The 20,298-nt window shown below is 44.8% G+C and overlaps 1 non-coding gene across 1 annotated transcript; it reads left to right on the top strand.

Moving 5' to 3' along the window:
* The first annotated feature begins 4,498 nt into the window (after window positions 1-4,498).
* LOC115527844 lies at window positions 4,499-4,601 on the top strand. Its single transcript, XR_003973076.1, has one exon. It is a non-coding gene; the product is annotated as a U6 spliceosomal RNA (small nuclear RNA).
* The last annotated feature ends 15,697 nt before the right edge of the window (window positions 4,602-20,298 follow it).

Raw genomic sequence — 20,298 nt, 5'->3', positions numbered from 1 at the left:
GTATCTCAGTGTGTTTTTGATTTGTATTTTCCTAATGAGGAGCGACGTTGAGCATCTTTTCATGTGCCTGTTGGCCATCCAGATGTCTTCTTTAGAGAAGTGTCTATTCATGTTTGCTGACCATTTCTTCACTGGATTATTTGTTTTTCGGGTGTGGAGTTTGGTGAGTTCTTTATAGATTTTGGATACTAGCCCTTTGTTTAATATGTCATTTGCAAATATCTTTTCCCATTCCGCAGGTTGCCTAAAACGTATTTTTTAAAAACCCTAAGCTTTTCGGCTTTAAATCGACAAGCTAAAAAGTACAGAAGTATGCCTCACGCTTTTAATATTTTTATATAAATACTTTTTATAACTTAGCACTGCATATGGTAGCAAATATATTGACTATTGTAGTTCTGAGTAACAGTTTATTTTTTGCTAAGAGTTTTACATCAACTATCTCATTTAAAACTTATAAGCTTGTGGGAGAGTACCATGGTCATAATTGTTTTATAGGTGAGAAAATTGAGGCACAGAGCCATAAAAGCCAAATTTTCCTCAGATTGCATAAGTGAAAGAGTCATGATTTTAATCCAGGGAGTCTGACAGCACATATCTGTATAAATATGTTCAAATCATATATAAAAAATTTTAATGCTTATTATTCTTTTGAGAGAGAGAGAGTAGGGGGGAGGAAGGGGCAGAGAGAGACAGGGACAGAACCCGAAGCAGGCTCCAGGCTCTGAGCCATCAACACAGAGCCCCATGTGGGGCTCAAACTCATGAACCTTGAGATCACGACCTGAGCCGAAGTCACATGCTTAACCGACTGAGCCACCCAGGTGCCCCCGAAGTGGTATATAAATGACAATGGGACCCCATGGAGAAAACCACGTTTGTATTGCCCTAGACCAAAAAAACTTGAAAAATTAAGGCAGAAGAGGAGAAAATGTTTTGGGTTTCTTGTTTGTTTGTTTGTTTGTTTGTTTGTTTTGGCGGGGGGTGGATTGCTGTGTTTTTTGCGAACCCTAGCCACCAAATTGAGATGAAAAGATAGAACTACCATATGATCCAGCAAACCTACTTTGGAGTCTATATTCAAGGGAATGGAAATTACTCTCTAAAAAAGATATTCACCTGCGTGTTTGTGGTCTCATTATTCACAGGAGCCGAGACACAAACAACCCAAGTGTCCATTCACAGATGAAGGGATTAACAAAATGTGGTGCGCGCGCACACACACACACACACACACACACACCGGAGTAATATTCAGCCATAAAGAAAGAAGGAAATCCTGCCATTTGCAACAACATGGATGGACCTTGAGAGCATCATGCTAAGTGAAATAAGTCACACAGAGAAAGACAAATATTTCATGATCCCAATTATTTGTGGGACCTACGAACATCAAGCTCATAGAAACAGAGTAGAGTGGTGGTTTCTGGGGAGGGGATTGAGGTGGGGGGCAGGAGATGTCGTCAAAGGGTACGCACTTGTAACTAAGATGAGTAGGTTCTGGGGATTATGACAGCATGGTGACCATAGGTCACGATACTGTATTGTGTACTTAAAAGTTGTTGTGAGAGCTTTAATGTTCTCACCGTAACAACAAAATAGTCATTATGTGAGATTAAGGATGTATTAACCAACCTTATTTGCGGTAAGCATTTCACAATATACAAGTGTATCAAATCATCACGTTATATATCTTAAACTTACACAATGTTATATGTCAGTTATATCTCCATAAAGCTGGATGAAAAATTCAGATCAGTGGGAGATTGCCAATCAGGTCAATCATAACACATATGTCATTCCTTTGTCTGAAATACCAGGATCACTTCCAAGTAAGTGCAGAATCTAGCAATCCAGTAGAGTATAGACCTTGTAATGTAAAGTTATCGAAAATCTGACAATGTTTCTCCTTTTCTTTGTCTTACCCTTACATTTACACAAAGGAAGAAACTCATAACCCCCTAACAGGCTCACTAGGGTGCCACAGTTTCTCAAGCCTAAATATCGCATTAATGTTTTGTGTAGAACAAGGTAAATAATAACATTAATTTCTAATACGAATCCATGTCAAATGTAAAGCCTTTGGTGAATTTCTTTCAGGAAGTACAATTAGTTTCGGAGAGGTGAAACCAGACTAAAATAATGGCTTTCTGAGACTCATTAATCCAAGAGCAAGGAAGTTATCTGACCACCCAGGCCTTATTCAGCTCTGACCACTTCCCCATTCTCCTCCTGTGAAACTCACCCACTCCTTTCAGGGTCTGGCCCAAACACCACCATTTTTGACAAGATTTCCCTGAACCTCAGGCCCCCAAATTAATACTTCTTCCAAATCACTTTTTAAAATATCTTTTAATTTTATTTATTTGAGGGGGGGGGGGCAGAGGATCTGAAGTGGCTCTGCACTGACAGCAGAGAGCCCAAGGTGGGGCTCCAGCTCACAAACCATGAGATCATGAACTGAGCCAAAGTCGGACGCTTAACCGACGGAGCCACCCAGGTGCCCCAAATCACTTTTTATTATGCTTCTGAGTTATCTCTTTAGTCTATCTCCCTAATGCACTTTAAGTGGCTTGAGAATAGATTCTGTGCCTTTCTAACCTTTTAATCTTCTAAAATCTTTATTTTGCAATAATATAGACTGATGTGAAATTGCAAAAACAGTACAGAAAGTTCCCACGTACTCTTCAGTCAGCTTCCCCCAAAGGTAGTATCTTACATAACTCTACTGCACTCTCAAGACCATGAAATTGACCTTGGTACAGTCCACAGAGCTTATTCAGATCTCACAAGGTTTCCATGCACTCCTGTGTGCGTGTGCGTGCGTGCGTGCATTGCACGCAATGAAATGTTATCACCTGTGTAGATTGTGTAACCAGCACTACAATCAGCATCTAAAACTGTCCATCGTCACGGAAATTTCCTTCATACTTTCCCTGTATACATAAATACCACTGTTAGTGCTCCCCAACCTTCCTTGAACCTAACCAGTGACGACCAGGAATCAGTTCCTTCATCTCTGTGACTTTGTGTGAATGGAATCTGCAGTACGTGACCTTTTAGTCCTGGCTTATTTCACTCACTTGAGATCCATCCATACTGTTAACTGTTAACATGTATGAAATTTGTTCCCTTTTGTTGCCAAGTAGCACCCATGATATGGGCCCACCAGTTTATTTAACCATTTACCCACCGAAGGACGTCTGGGTTGTTTCCAAGTTCAGGCTTTTACCTGTTTTTTTTTTTTTTTTTCAACGTTTATTTATTTTTGAGACAGAGAGAGACAGAGCATGAACGGGGGAGGAGCAGAGAGAGAGGGAGACACAGAATCTGAAACAGGCTCCAGGCTCTGAGCCATCAGCCCAGAGCCCGACGCGGGGCTCGAACTCACGGACCGCGAGATCATGACCTGAGCCGACGTTGGACGCCCAACAGACCAAGCCACCCAGGCGCCCCGGGCTTTTACCTTTTAACTTGTCAGGGCTTAGCAAGGTGACTTGAAGGAAGAAAACGCTCAAGTTGGAGTCACTAATTTGAATTAATTGCTAGTCCTACCCAAAGCAGGATTCCATGCTGACACCTGCTGTATACGTTGCCCTAAGGAGAAGTGTCAGTTTCTCTGCGTTTCCATTGACTTGACTGCAGAGTCCTTCACGCCTGTCTTAATCTGATATTTAGAGATCGCAAAACATTGATGTGGTTCTCATTGCATTTTAGAGTTTGGATGGGATGTCAGGAATGCTCTGGGGGTGTAGTGAAAACAGATCGCTGGTGTTCACACCTTGACGGTTACGAAACACTCCCCCAGCCAGCGTCGGGGTGCGAGGGGACTTCGGTCTCCTCAAAATCTCCATCAGCATCATCCCGTCTCCCACAGAGCCAAGCCAAATGAAAAGAAGAATGGCAATACTACCTAGCAGTCATTAAAAATCTGTGCGAAGCATAAATAAAATACAAACACCGGTGGTTTTTTTTTTTTTTTTCAGCAACTTGCACCTTTGCCATTTCAAAAGAAGTGTTTTATTCAAGCATAGGTGGCACAGCGATCCATTCGTGTCAGCTGCACAACACAATGGTGGGACAACCCTTAGACAAGGGTCTAGACAACCCTAGACAACCCGTGCTCACAAGCATAGCCCCCATCTGTCTCCTCGCGACGCTATCGCAATACTGTTGACCCGATTCCCTGTGCCGCGTCTTTTGTTCTCGTGACTCATTCATCCTACTCCTGGAAGCCTGTGTCTCCTGCTCCCCGTCACCCATTTTCCCAACTTTCCACCCCCCTCCCCACGGCAAACTGTCAGCTTGTTCTCTGTATTCGTGGGCCCGTGGCTGGGTCCGTTGGTTCGTTTTTGGTTGGTTTGCTTTGGTTTTTCTTTGTCATTTTAATCTGTGCAGATGGCTTTCCTAACCAAACCTCAGTCCACTGGGCTGAGAAAGCTAACTTATTTGGGATTCGATGGGTCTTCATAAGCTTCATCAAAGTAAGCACTTTTAAGTGCTCGCGTGAACAGCCCATAAACTAAAGTTGGAATCAGAGAAGATTCGCGTCACTTCTGCACAAGGGTGACTTACAAATTCATGAAGCGTTCCATATTTGTTCGATGTTCCCATTGCTAATTTGTATTCTCCCTGAATGAAAGAAGATGTCTCTCCCGATTTCCTGGCCCACCCTCTGTCCATGTAGAGAACACACCGTGAATGAAGCAGAAAGTAAATTGTTTTGTTTTGTTTTTTAAAGATTTTTATTTCTTTTATTTGAAAAAAAAAATTTAATATTCTTACCTTTTTTTTTTAAAGTTTATTTATTTATTTTGAGTGGGAGAAGGGAGGGAAGGGAGAGGGAGACAGAGCGTTACTCCCCGTGTGGAGCCTGATGCAGGGCTCGAACTCACGAACCGTGAGATCATGACCTGAGCCGAAACCAAGAGCCGGCCACTTAACTGACTGAGTCACCCAGGCGCTCCCTGAAGATTTTTATTTTTAAGTAATTTCTACACCCAGTGTGGGGCTTGAATTTATAATCTTGAGAGCAAGAGTGATGTGCTCTACCAACCGAGGCAGCCAGATGCCCAGAAAGTGGAAAGAAATTCACTAGGGAGACCGTAGTAGGATGAATCATGGTCCCCAAACATGTCCTTGGCCTAATCCCAGAAACCTGTGAATGTGTTTGTTACCTTCTAAGGCAGAAGAGACTTGGTCCATGTCATTATGTTAGGACACTGGGTTACCTGGGTGGGCCCGATGTAATCACAAAGGTTCCTATAAGAAGGAAGCAAGTGGGGCGCCTGGATGGGTCAGTCAGTTAAGCCTCTCACTCTTGATTTCAGCTCAGGTCCTGATCCCACGGTGGTGGGATTGAGCCCCACATTGGGCTCCCAGCTGAGCATGAAGCCCGCTTGGGATTCTCTCTCTCCCTCTCTCTGCCCCTCTCTCCACTCTCTCTCTCTCTCTCAAAAAGAAGGAGGAGGAGGAGGGGAAGGAGAGGAAGAAGGAGAGAAGAAAAGGCAGCAGCAAGAAGGTCAAAGTCAGACAGAGTACCTTGGAACGACCAGAAGCGGTGCGAGGTTCTCAGAGTCAGGAAATGCAAGGGAAGCAGATTGTCCCCTGAAGTCTTCAGAAAGAGTGCAGCGATCAACACCTTGATCCTAGCTTTAGCTTTCTGACCCTCAGAACTGCAAGAGAATCAACTTATGTAATTTTATTTCCTTTTTTAATGGTCATTTGTTTTTGAGAGAGAGAGACAGAGCACAAGCAGGGGAGGGCACAGAGAGGGAGAGGGAGACACAGAATCCGAAGCAGGCTCCAGGCTCCGAGCTCTGGCACAGAGCCAGACGTGGGCCTCGAACCCACGAACTGTGAGATCATGAACTGGGCCAGAGTCGGACGCTTAACCCACCGAGCCACCCAGGTGCCCCTAAACTTACGTAATTTTAAACCACGAAATTTGTGGTTCTCGGTTACAGTGGCGATAGGAAACTAACATAGAGACGGACTCTCCCATCCTGTGGTTCAACACGACTTAACACCATTATTTATTTAGTAGCCTGTGCAGCAGCTAAAATCATCCATAGTCCCAGCGGAGGATGGCCTACCTTTGGGGAAACAGGGACCTCCACTGGGTCATCAGGGAGAAGGGTAGCCTTAGATTAAAGCAACTGCGGAAGAATTTACGCCTGAGGCAGCGAAGCTGGTCGCCGAGATGATGGCTGATTATAGGGGAGGCGCATGTGGTCAGTGCCCTGCTTCCTCCCCTCCTTCAGTATCTGAGCTGAGGCGACAGCATTCCTGAATTAGCCCTCCTTCAGCAAATGCATCCTGCCCTGAGGTAGGTCATCCTATGATTCTTTCTGTTCCTAAATTGCCCTGCCTTTCTCTGGTTTCAAGTAGGTTTGGGAATCGTCTCTTAAATTAAAAGAAAAAGGTTTATTTTGTTTGTGTTCAACCGCAAAAGTAAAATATACTCATCCTAGGTATCTTAGAGAACAGAGACACTAACAAAGAAAATAATAAATAACCAAAATTCTCACCACCCAGAGAAAAACTACTTGGTTAATATTTTGATAGATTTCTTTCTGGTCTTCTTTCTATTCGTGTCTGTTTATCACTTAAAAATATTCAGTAAAGATTATTTAGTAGCCTTCATCCTCCCCTTTGAAACTTATTATGGACACGTTAATACGCTGCTATAATGTATATGTAATGACTGGAGAGTATTGTTCTCAGGATGAACTAGAATTTATGTAACCATTTCCCTCACACGATACTTATGCCGTTTTTGCTCGCCTGGGATGGCTCCTAGAAATAAATTTCCAAACTAAGAATATTTAGTTTTGGAATTAATTGCAATATTGAATGAGTAAAAGAGAGGGTAATAAGTGGTGACTATCTGGGGGGAAAGAATGAGGAGAACCTTTTCACTTCATGTTATGCGTGTTGAATAAGAGACCATGCTTACCTTCCCCTTGACTTTCTTACTGGAGAAAGAAAAAGGACAGAAAGAGATGTTCTAGAAATGGAGCAATTCCTTAAAGAAAAAAAAAACAAGGGAGACTATTTTTCCCTAGAATATCTAGATGAGCTTATAGACGCGTCTCGTGTCGTGTTTTCCCATCACAGAAAGATATGGCGCATGGACAGTTCTCACTGCGGCAAATGGGGAAGTTCTTTTCAAAATCTTCGCCTTTATTAGAAAAGTCCTGTGGGAGGCACCCAGTTGATTTAATCAACGCAATCAGATCAGATCGTATAGCCTTAAAGTGAATTTCTGCTTCAGCTGCCTGTACAGGTTGTTAGACGGAAAACTCCCAGATTTCCTCCTTGCCAAGCGTTGTCGCGGCCAAGCCGGTGGTGAGCAGAGCCTCAGAGCCGGGGCCGGGCGGGCCCGCCTAAACCCGACCTTGCAAACGGGAGCCGCTTAAAAGAGCGCGGTCTGTTGTCAGGATCGCCGGCTTCCAACTCCTCAGATACTTTAACTGAAACGTGAAATAGCACATTTCCCAGTAGTCAGATTTATTTTCAGTCTTCTCCGCCTCAAGCCTACAAATGGTATTCATCCTAGAAGAATGGCAACAATAAATACCAACGACATATTAAGTGGCTTCTAGATGCCAGGCACCATGCTGTGCCCTTTGCCCATGATGGTGTTTCCTAGGCTTTACAGCAATCTTGCAAGGAAGGTGTCCTTATTCATTTATAGGTAAGAAAAGGGAAAATCAGAAGATCATCCAAGGGCCCGTAGTTGGCGGGAGCAGAGCCGGGATTTGAACCCAGGTCTATCACATTCCACCATTCTCCGTGTCTCTGATAGGTGGGAGTCCACACTAGGTGAGCCTGTGGCTTGAGCGTTCAGTTGGGATTTCCAGGCTCCACAGCTGAACGTGCACATCCCCGTGCTTACCCCTTAATGGCCCTGGGAGAAAATTTTGAAGCAACTCGGGGATACCTCGAGCCTTTCATGATCCCCAATTTTTCCATCCTTCGCTGGGTATATTACAGGTTTGAAAAAGCAGGAATAAAAATTATTTTGTCTTTATTTTTAAGGACATTTAAGAACTTATTTATAAAGCTTCTGGAGTTTCTGGGTTTTGTTGTTGTTCGTTTTGATCTATTTGGTGTTTATTGATGTGATTAAGGAGTCTGCGTATTCCCTGTTGGAAAGATAGACTAGGCTTATAACAGACAACCAAATAAACATCTCAAGGCAGGAACCCTTGGGGAGAATCTTCTAGAATGGAGAGATGTCAACATTAATGACAAGGCCAGGTAGGCTGCTACATCCTGGAAATGGAGAGAATCCCCAAGCAAGAATAAAGAGGGAGGAGAAGCAACTTTTGGACGCAGGGACATTTCCTATTTAGTCCCTTTATAGGGCAACAGGGGATGGTGCTAGGGTGTCCCCTGAAGGCCTGCAGTGTGCCAGGAGGGACCTGGCTCTAGCCTGTTTCCTCTCCCCTCCACCTGTCACCTTTGGTTCCCTGTGCGCCTTGCCTGCCTTAGCCCTTATCACGCTGAAGCTGGTCTTAACCATGTGGGCACGCTGTCTCCCTCTTCTGAGCTGATCTGCAAGGACTTTGTCAGCCTCGATATGTTGTATTCCCATAAAGGTGACCACTTTATTTAAAAAATGTTTTTAATGTTTCATTTTATTTTTGGGAGAGAGACAGAGTGCGAGCATGGGAGGGGCAGAGAGAGAGGGAGACCCAGAATCCCAAGCAGGCTCCAGGTTTGAGCCGTCGGCACAGAATCACACGTAATCACAAATGTGTATGTTGTATATCAACTGAGTTATTTAAATGAGTAAAATTATCCAAAAAAAAAGACTTTTAAAACATGTTATTTTTTCATCCATTTTGACAGGGACAGAGAGAGCAGGGGAGGGGCAGAGAGAATCCCAAGCAGGTTCCGCACTGTCGGCATGGAGCCCGCCGTGGGGCTCGAACTCTCAAACCTTGAAATCATGACCTGATCTGAAATCGAGAGTTGGGCTCTTAACCCACTGAACCACCCAGGTGCCCCCCAAAAATGGACTCAACCATAGAGAATACACTGATGGTCACCAGAGGGGAGGTGGGAGGTGGGGTGTGTAAGACAGATGGTGGAGGTTAAGGTGATGTGCACCAGGTGATGTATGGAAGTGTTGAATCACGATATTGTACACCTGAAACTAACATAACACTGTATGTTATGAATTTAAATGAAAACTAAGAATAAATAAATAAATGAGCAGAATTACATTTGAAAACAAAATTGAATGCTCATGTTGGCGGACTCCTTGCAGCCCTTCTACGGAAACCAGACTTCAGCAAACAGTTTGAAAACTGCCAATCTGGTTTCAACCTAATTTTTATAGACTCCAGGGCCTAGCTGGAGGAAGTGAATGCCCCAGGGTCACACAACTAGCGACCCGGCGACCCCAGACCTTGACTCCTACTCCAGTGCTCCGTCCCCTTCACTTGAGTGCCCCGCTAACCAAGTTCTTGTTTATTTTGGGACTTCAGGCCTTATGAAAAACAGAGTAATTTCTCATAATTAGGGGAGAAAGGATGTTTGGGGACAAAGGCACTGATTTAGATAGCTCCTGAATTACTTATCTGCCTTCTTGAGTGATTTAATCCCACGTCTGATTGCTACCGGGTTTATTTACCTGTGTAGATGTACTCACAAGTCTTAGGTAGTTTTAAGTTCAACATTTACACTTCTTCGTCTGCTGATTTCTTTTTAATTTCTTTTTAAGTTTAGTTACTTGTTTTGAGAGAGAGAGAGAGAGAGAGAGACAGAGGTGCAGGGAGAGGCAGAAAGAGAGGGAGAGAGAGAATCCCAAGCAGACTCTGCACTGTCAGCACGGAGCCCAGTTTGGGACTTGAACCCACAAACCGTGAGATCGTGACCTGAGCCAACATCAAGAGTCAGACGCTCAACCTACTGAGCCACCCAGGCGCCCGTTGCCTGCTGATTTATTACAGACGTGAAAATCCTAAGACCCTCCTTTTTTCGGATGTCATTCTCAAAGTGCCAGACCGCCTGTTCCAGTATCCACACACTCTAGATGTGGCTTCAGAGGGAGTCGTGAGTCAGTACTCAGATCAGGGCTATCGGATGCCCTAATTTTCTCGGTAGATGATGTACATGGGAAGAAATAGCCCTCTTTTGCCCACCATCCCGTCTTTAGCCAGATTTCATATCACCTGGATGACAGATTGACTGTGTATAGATGTCACCAAGTCCCTAGGATTAACAGGGACCTCAGACATGCTCTGGTTTCCACCCTTCACTTTCTTTTGCCAAAATGCTCTCCACCAGGGACCTGGGTCTAGCTAGCTCTCGGATCTTTTTTTAAAATAATTCTTCCACCACAGGTATCTTCCTTTATGAATTGGCAGGCATATATTCAATTTTTGTCAGTTCACTTCGAATTTTTCTTCCTTCTTTGACACACTCCGCAGGAAGCCAACTTGATGATAGATAGGATGGATGGGGAATGCTAACATCTAAGGACTTGAAGACAACCGTTGGCTGTTGTTGCTTTCTAACTGCTCAGTGTGCTTGAGAAAATGATTTGGCTCTCGCTGAAGCAATTTTGGAAGTTCAAGCCTTTCGCCGCTCTGCTCAGACCTCTTTTATCTCTGGGATTGAGTGGCCCCGGACGCTAAACATCTTGATAAACGTCAAAAGGTCCGTTTGTCAGAATATTTTGCAAAATGCCTCCGTGGGTGGCATTATGACTCACGGCACTTTCTTGGCATCGTGCGGACCAAATCCATGTGATCTCATTCTCTAGGCTTAGCTATATTTGTTTGTTAGACGCAACGCAGACTTGTGATACTTAATTAATGTTTCAATCCATTTTGAGATGAAAGAAAACTAAACCCACACAAACTATCATTAGCAGCCATAGAAAATGAACAACCTGCATACTTGTTTCTTTCAACCCCCTTGGTTTTCCCTTATGATATTTTGAAACCTCAAAGAGATCGTGGTTATTATGAGTCATCTTTTTACTACATCTCTTGATGCTGGTGGATACAGGGAAATCTTTAACCCTAAAAGCCCCGGTCCTACTTTATCCTCGGGGTTAAATTCCCTTCAGGGCAAAGAGCCATTCTGGAGCTTCTGTTCCCGCGGGCAGGATGTCTGTGAGCGTCGCATGCAGCGGTCCCCACACCCAGCTCGTCCTCACAACCATCCGGTTCACCTGATAAAAATACAAATCCCCGGGTCCCAAACCTCGACATGCTGCTTCCGTCAGTCCGGGGTGGAAACCCACATCAGCATCACCGCTCAGATGATCCTCCGTCTGGTTTTCATAAGGGGGTAAAGTCAGCTTTGAAAACTTGCGCCCCACCTGGTCTGCTCACAGCCAGTGCTTTGAAAAGAGCACACAATTGGTACATGCGTTTGTCATTCAAAGGAACAATGTTGGTGAGAATAAAATATTCCAGTTGTGGAGTGAAGATAGGGAGCATCTTGTAGGATGTCAGTGTGAGGGGCGCCTGGGTGGCTCAGCCGCTTAAGTATCCGACTTCGGCTCAGGTCATGATCTCACAGCTGGTGGGTTCGAGCCCCACATCGGGCTCTGGGCTGACAGCTCAGAGCCCAGAGCCTACTTCGGATTCTGTGTCTCCCTCTCTCTCCCTGCCCCTCCCCGGCTCACGCTCTACCTCTCTCTCCTTCAAAAAAAAACATTAAAAAAAAAAAGTAAAGAAAAAAAGAATGACAGTGTGAAAAGTCACATCATTCTCACCTGGAAAACAGCCAGCTCCTACGCATCACTACTTTGGGAGGATTTGTCAACAGATACGAAAAGCCAGCAATTGTAAATACTGATTTTAAAACATGTTCATGTACCTTTGCCAAGTAGAATTTTTTTTTTTCTCAGACCTGTAGTCATATGCCGTAATGGCTCTAAGACAAGATTTCACAACCTCGGCATCAATGACATTTTGAACGGGGAAATCCTTTGCAGGGGTGCGGTATGTGAGGGGTGGGGGGGGACAGCCTCGTGCCATGTTTATTTAGTGGCATCTCTGACCTCTACCACTAGATGCCAGTAGTATCTCCCCTTGCAGTGACAACCGAAAATGTCTCCAGACATTGCCAAAAGTGGAAACAAAATTGCTGTCAGTCGAGAAGCTTTGCTCTAGGAAAACCCTGTAAGTTCTCTGAGGCTTCGGAAGCTTATAATAGAAGATGATAAAGTAAAGGTCACATGCAGAGCAGTGGAATCTGACAAAAAAGACTACAGGGTAAGTTATACTTGTAAAATGAAATAACTGCTTATTTAAAAAAAAAAAATCCAGATTCGACACTCACCCATATAGAACAATGGTCTTCGGTCTTCGGTCTTCGGAATTTCAAATGGTCTGCGGTTCTAGATGAAAAGCATGGGGAAAATATTGAGAAACATATATAGAATGTATTTATAGAACTTTGGGGTAAAGAATATTTGTCTTGGAAAAAATCAGAAAACCTAGAAGCCCAAAATGAAAACCTCAAGAGACTTAACTCCGGAGCATGTTAATGCATCTGTAAAATGAGATAAGAACTAAAGAAAGGCACCATAAGCAACATTTTAAAAGGGGGAAAAGAGAAAGTATTTGTAGCACGTATAACCAACTAAAGATCAATGTTCAATAAAAATAAAAAGCCTAGAAAATCACTTTTTAAAAGGCAGAAAAAATAGGCTAATAATTTGAAAGGGCAATTCGTAAAGAAAAATCAGTTAGCCAAAGCACATGAAAATTTCCCAAGTCCATTGTAACTCAGGAAAACGCAAACAAAAATCACAATATCATCTTGATTTCATCAGACTGGAAAAATTAAAAAGACTTATGAAATGGGGCACCTGGGTGGCTTAGTCAGTTAAGCATCTGACTCTTGATTTCGGCCCAGGTGATGATCTCATGGTTTATGGGTTCAAGCCCCATGTTGGGCCCTACACCGGCAATGCGGATCCCGCTAGGGATTCTCTCTCTATTCCTCTCTCTCTCTGTCTCAAAACAATAAAAAAACAAATTTAGGGAATACAGAATGGATAAATGCAGATGCGAATCAAAAATCATGGTCATGCCTTATCATGAGAACTTACATTGGGTCTATCTCTTGGACAATTTAGCAGGAGCTATGACAATGTACAAACTGCATACACTTTGATCTAGTATTCCCCGTCTTCGGTCTGTCCTACAAAAATACTCTCATATGTGCACACACCATGCAGATAGGATGATACTCACGATGGTATTGTTTGTGATAAACACTGCAGACAGACGAGAGCCAGCCATCAGCATAGAATGATTGCTGCCTTTTCATATCCTGATCCCCACCATGTGACTTTTTGCAGTAGTGAAATCGAACGAGGTAGATTTAAAATATTGAAATAAAAAGGCCTTTTCTATGGCAGACATTTTCAAGGCTATATAGAAACATGGAAACATACACATATTTCTACAGATAAATGCATTTTTCATGTAAATAAAGCTGCATGTGTTTGTGTGTATGTATAATTATGCGTATGGAAACATATAAAAAGTATGTTGGAGGTGACATGTGGACCGATCAATGGGGATTATCTCCAGGAAGAAAAGTAGGATGAACATCTTATTCTGTGTGCTTCATGGTGTTTGAGGTTTTACTGCAAATACGTATTCTGCATAACATATAATTTTTGAATGCAAGTCAGGAAGTTGAGCTCATTGATTTCAGAAGTCTGTGATTTCAGCTCTAACAAATTGTGGCTTAATTAATCCCGGGTTGGAAATAAATCTGAGAACTTAAGCCACCAAGTTTGTGTCCGTATCACAGGATCCTTCGAGAAGAAAGAGTAACGGGGAGAGAGCTTACTGCTCCTTAAGCAGGCACATGCACTTGGCCCATTGTATACGTTTTCCCATTTATCGTCGTGACGCTGTATTTTCACCAAGGTGCTGAGACGACGAAGGTCACCGGGCCAGGAAGGGACAGAGTCAGGAGGAGTCAGGCTTGGACCAGCCTTCAGTGCATGTGACTGTGGCTCTCCACACTGGATGACTCCTAGTTTTACTGGTTGATAGACAAACTGGTTTATTTTTTTTAATGTTTATTTATTTCTGAGAGAGAGATGGAGCACGATCAGGGGAGGGGCAGAGAGAGAGGGGGACACAGAATCCGAAGCAGGCTCCAGGCTCCGAGCGGTCAGCACAGAGCTCGACGCGGGGCTCGAACCCACAAACTATGAGATCATGACCTGAGCCGAAGTCGGATGTTTAACCAACTGAGCCACCCAGGCGCCCCTCAAAAATTAACTTTTCATATCGAGGCATGTTAATATTTAATATTTAGAGATTTAAAATCGCCTTCAGGTATAGGTTCTTCGCTTATTCCCGTTGTATTTATTTATATATTTTTTTAATGTTTGTTTATTTTTGAGAGACAGAGTATGAGCAGGGGAGGGGCAGAGAGAGAGGGAGACACAGAATCCGAAGCGGGCTCCAGGCTCTGAGGCATCAGCACAGAGCCCGACACGGGGCTCGAACTCACGGACCGCGAGATCGTGACCTGAGCCGAAGTCAAAAGCTCAACCGACTGAGCCACCCAGGCAACCCCAAACCGATATATCTTATCAAGGTCAAGTCAGCCAGCAGGAGGCCATGGTGCAGAAGCCTGCCGAGCATGACCACCACCACGATCTGCATGACATAAAATTGCTGCGATGGGCTCGGTGCTCACTCTGAACCAAGCATTGCCTTCTTATCTCACACAGAAGTCGAGGAAGGAGGTGCCATTACTGTTCACGTGTCACAAGGGAGACCACCGAGGCTCAGCAAAGGTAAGAAAGTGGCAGAGAGTCAGACGTTCCACAAGCACGGGAGACCCCAGCCTCCAACCCCCCAGCACAAAACTCAACCAGTAGACAATTGCCCGCAAACAACAACAGCTCCGGGAGGGTTCTGGGGTCCACGTAAGGAACCTCAGTAACAAATAACCGGAGGACAACCACATGCGAGAATAAAGGAAGATATCTTGGCTTTGCCCGCATCGCCCCAGCCCCGAAGCCGGCATTGCCCAGGGTGAAGGGGGAGCCCCCCCAGCTAGAGAGAGTCCCCCTGCCTGAGAAAGAAAGAAGGAGCTAAGTGGTGAGCTTCCCCGGCCTTTCAGGACACCACGTGAAAGAACCTGCTTTGGTTTCACCCCACCCAGGCGGCAGAGCTGGGACACTGAGAGACAGGTGGGAACAAAGAAGAGAGCAGGGGCCACCCATACGGCCACGCAGCAGAAGCCATCCCGGTTCCCGGGCACCTGCTCTGCAGACAGACCTGGCAACTGTCCCCACGAGAGACACCAGCGGCCAGCACAGAGCTCTGCAGATTTCACCAGCTTTTCCTCTGTGGGTATTCACATCCCCTGGCGCAAGCCTCCCGAGTGCCTGGTCTCCTCCACCCCCCGCCTCGGCTGCAACGGCTGCCAGCCCGGACCCTGCAGCTGCATGAGAGCAAGACACCAGGTTAGACCCCCCCCGGCTGACCCCCTACTGCCACGCACACACTCAGGGCTAGTCTCTCAGCCGTCCTCTTGCACACCACCTGCCAGACGCCGGTCACTGACCTCCGCTGCTATGCACGTGCCCCACGGGACACAGTGCAGTCAGCAGAGAGCACACGACAGCCCGCAGCAGCCAGCGTGCCCAAAGTTGAGCCTGGTCCTTGCTGCCTGCCCTACCCCCCAACTACTACCCGTGCGTCTGCCGTCGGCCCCTGCCGCTGGCCCCCGCGGCCAAGTGCGCGAACAGCACCAGCCCCAGCCATGACTGTTGCCTACGCTGATCCCCAGCCCCTGGACCTACTGAGGACCCCAACTGCCCTTGCAACCCCTACGCACCCTCACAGCGCTCAACCGAGGACCGCACAGTTATCGATGCCATGGACCTCAGCAGCCTGAGCCAAAAGGACATCACTCCCTCCCAGACTCAGTGCTGACACATACCTCCCACGTTGGCACCCTGTGCCTCGTGGTCTGGTATCACAGCATGTTCCCCCCACAGGCGAAAGTTTCCCTCACCAACAGCAGTTCACGAAGTCTGAATGAGGTGACAGCTCCTTCAATGAACAGACACCTGTCCGAGGCTACGGCAATCATGAAGAATGAGAGAAACGTGACTCCAGCAAAGGAATATGGTGCCCCTCCAATAACTGGCCCCAACGAAATGGGGATCCAGGAACTGCCTGACAAAGAATTCAAAACTGCTTCTTGTAAAGATACCCAGAGGGCAAAAAGTGAACACACAGGTAACAATTTAATGGTATCAGGAGCTCAATGGGAAGTTCAACAGGTAGAAAACATAACAAAGAACCAAACGGAAATTTGGGTGCTAAAGAACACGATGGCTGTGCTGAATAATCCAACAAAGAATTCGAACAAAACTTGAACAACCGAAAGAAAAAAGAGGTGAGCTTGAAAACGGATGAATTGAAATTATCCACTCAGAGGAGCCAAAGCTGAAAAAATAAAAAATAAATAAATACAAAAGAAAGAAGAAAGCCTATAGGACCTTATAAGACACATGAATAGAAACAGCATATTCATCACTGGAATCCAGAAAGGAGAAGAAGGGAAGGAGCAGAATGCTTATTTAAAGAAACCCTGGTGGAGGGGGCGCCTGGGTGGCTCAGTCGGTTCAGCCTCCAACGTCAGCTCAGGTCATGATCTCATGGTTTCTGGGTTCAAGCCCCGTGTCGGGCTCTGTGCTGACAGCTCAGAGCCTGGAGCCTGTTTCGGATTCTGTGTCTCCCTCTCTCTGACCCTCCCCCGTTCATGCTCTGTCTCTCTCTGTCTCAAAAATAAATAAACGTTAAAAAAAAATTTTTTTTTAATAAAAAATAAAAAATAAAGAAACCCTGGTGGAGGGGGCGCCTGGGTGGCTCAGTTGGTTCAGCCTCCGACGTCAGCTCAGGTCATGATCTCATGGTTTCTGAGTTCAAGCCCCGTGTCAGGCTCTGTGCTGACAGCTCAGAGCCTGGAGCCTGCCTGGGATTCTGTGTTTCCTCTCTCTGCCCCTCCCCCACTCACACTCTGTCCCTGTCTCTGTCTCTCAAAAGTAAATAAACATTAAAAAAAAATTTTTTTTAAAGAAATCCTGGTGGAGGGGCAACTGGGTGGCTTGGTCGGTTAAGCATCCAACTCTTTATCTCAGCTCAGGTAGTGATCTCATGGTTTATGAGTTTGAGCCCCACATCAGGCTTTGTGCTGACAGCACAGAGCCTGCTTGGGATTCTGTCTCTCCCTCTCTCTGCCCCTCCCCTGTTTGCTCTCTCTCTCTGTCTCTCTCTCTCAAAATAAATAAACTTTAAAGAAATCCTGATGGAGAATTTCCCACATCTGGGGAGAGAGTTGGATGACTAGGTTCATGAAGCTCTTAGGTCACTCCAAAGTTTCAATTCAGAATGATCTTCCCCAAGATACGTTATAATAAAACTGCCTAAAATCTAAGGCAATTTTTAAAGCAGTGAGAGGAAAACAATGATCTGATATAAGGGAGCTCCCACAAAGCCATCAGTGGATGTCTTGGCAGAGGTCTTACAGACCAGGAGAGAGCTGGACGAGACATTCAATGCGCTAATGAAAGATACTGCAGACCATGAATGCTTTACCCACAAAGTCGTCCTTCAGAAAGGAAGGCAAGATAAATACTTTCCCGGACAAACAAAAGCTTAGGGAAATTTTTTTAGAGCTTGTATATTTGGTTTTAGAAATTAACCCACTATTTACCCAGCCACCACGATATTGTGCAATTGGTATTTTAAAACTCTGTAGTTTTCCTTGTGTCTCACATAAACCTAAATATATTCTGTTGTCTTGTTTTGCAATCATGTTTTAAATATTTTTCCCAAACTCTAAAAAAATTAATGTTTATTTATTTGTTTTGAGAGAGAGAGAGGCAGCGAGAGAGGGACAGACAGACCCCTAAACAGGCCCCACACTGTCAGCGCAGAGCCCGACTTGGGGCTCAAACTCACAAACCATGAGATCGTGACCTGAGCCGAAATCAAGAGTTGGTGCTTAACCAACTGTGCCACCCAGGTGCCCTGCAAACTCTAAATTTTTTAATTTAACTACAACCTATTTTAGATTTTAATAACTTTATTCTAACTTAAAATAATTTCTATTTTCTTAAAAAAAAAAAAAAGGAGCCAACCTATGCTGATTACTATAGCTGAGAGGTATTGGTTGATTTCAAAATGAGAAACATATTTTCGGGCATGTCTGACCCACTGGGAGAGTAGATAAGCCAAAAGGCCGTTTGCCTGAAGGCCTGGAGTGTCCTTGAAGATAACTCTTGGTGAGAGAGGAAGAGATCAGGCCTGAGTTCAAGGCCTGAGTTCGAAGTTCCGGATGTTTGAACACAGAGAGATTCTGATCAGAGCACAGACTCAGACTTCAGATAGATCCCACAGCCCAGCCTCCACCGGACTCAGGGCTTCAGCTTGTAAAACCCGAAGGAACTGTTGTAACAAGACTCAGTTCAACATTGGTGGAACACAGCTCTAAGTTGAGAGCCCTTTAACCCACAACTCAAACAGAAAAGAGGATTTCTCTTCCAGTTTGAGGGTTGCTTTTTTTTTTTCATCTTCCCTTTTTTTTTTTTTTTTTTTTCTCTTGTGTTCCTGTGTGTTTTCTGTTTTTTTGGGGGGGTTTTCTCCTGTTTTGTATAACTGTTTCCATTTTTACAGTTTTTACACACACGACATCTTCAGGGAAGGCTACATGTTGATTCCTTATTCACTTTTTACTGAATAAGACCCATTGCTGTTATGTAACTTTGATATTTAATTGATTTGCACGTAGTGTACATTGGGAGAGACCCATTTTCTTAGTTTCAAGATGGCAGAGTATTGCAGATGCTCTGTCTTTATGCACTGACACAATAAAAACCCATTTAAAGGATGAAAGGAGGATAGAAACCCTTGAAGATAGATCTCTTGGCATAAATAGTTCCAAGTTGGAGGTCACGTTGGAACAGCTGGACCCCCATCTCTCTTTCTAATGCTTCTGATGCTTTCCACGTTTAAAAGTTGCTCATGGGGTCAAAATTCTGGAATGGGGAAGAACTGAACTTATATCACATTTGTTCAAAATGTAGCTGTTTCAGCGGGATTTAGAATGTCATTTACCTGCTTCCAGAATGACAGTTGTAGGCTCCTAAAAGTCACCCAAGAATTTGGTAGCCAAATTGAACTGTATTTTCTCTGCCTTGTTCACACCCATGGAGGACACAGTGAATAAAGGCTGAAAACAAAACTACCCAAAACATAGGATTCATTCTGAACAGACATCAATTCTTTTATTAATAAATCTGTGTGATATTCACAAGTTAATTAATCCAGTGTGGGAGTTGATCTTACCCGAATATATTGGAGCAAATGGGAGTAGATTTCCCAACTTATAATGAAATCACAGAACAATTTTGAATCTCAAATCCGGGAGAGAATGTTTCAAAGAGACCAGTTACCAATTACCAGCGACTGATGTCATTCCTTCGGATGGTGGTGAGGCTTTGTCTCTGAATGGGCAAGAGGACACTGAAATATGGCACTTCTTTTTTTCTTTTTTTTTTCCCATGCATCAGGAACACTCACCAATAAATTAAAACGCCTGAATGTCAGTTCTGGTGTCACCACAACCCACCTGGGTAACGTTGGCCAATCATCTAATGCCTTCGCATTTCTAAAAACAAAAGATTTGCCTTTTTTTCTAGCTATGTGACATCGAGAAGTCCCAAGAGGGCAGCGATGGGAGAGCCAGAGTCTGGCTCTGCAGAACTGGAGAGTGAGTGCAGAAGGTACTGGAGACACGGGGATCCTCAGACCTAGACGGCTGTCCCTGCTGTCCTGAACTAGGTCAAAGGGCCCCTCCTTAGCGAGCATCTGATCGGCCTGGTGGGAATGTTGAGGTGGGTCTGAATAAGAGCCTCCGGCTTCCCCCACAGCACCTGTGCAGCCGGCCCAGCTTGGGTGAGGCCCAGACTGTGGGTGGTACTTTCTCACAGACCCATCAGTCCTGTTCTGGCCTGGGCTCCTTGGCCAGCCACATTCCAGAAGGCTGTAAGTTAGTCTGCTTCTCTGCTCCACTCTAAGGAGCTAATGTAGGGGTAAAGAAATATATGACTTTAAATAAGGTGTTTTTTCTGATATGTGAACACATTCTTTCTCAAAACGACAGCACGTCTATCCTCCTGGCCCGTTCAAACAATAGTGAGGTAAGGAGGGGTTTGCGTGACCACACAGTACCTCAAACTGGGACATTTAGCTCATGCAAATAACTAGGCTG

This window comes from Lynx canadensis, chromosome D2, assembly GCF_007474595.2.
Source record: "Lynx canadensis isolate LIC74 chromosome D2, mLynCan4.pri.v2, whole genome shotgun sequence".
NCBI lineage: Eukaryota > Metazoa > Chordata > Mammalia > Carnivora > Felidae > Lynx > Lynx canadensis.
Note: the sequence above shows the minus strand (reverse complement) of the source record. Positions and strands in the feature narration are given on the sequence as shown.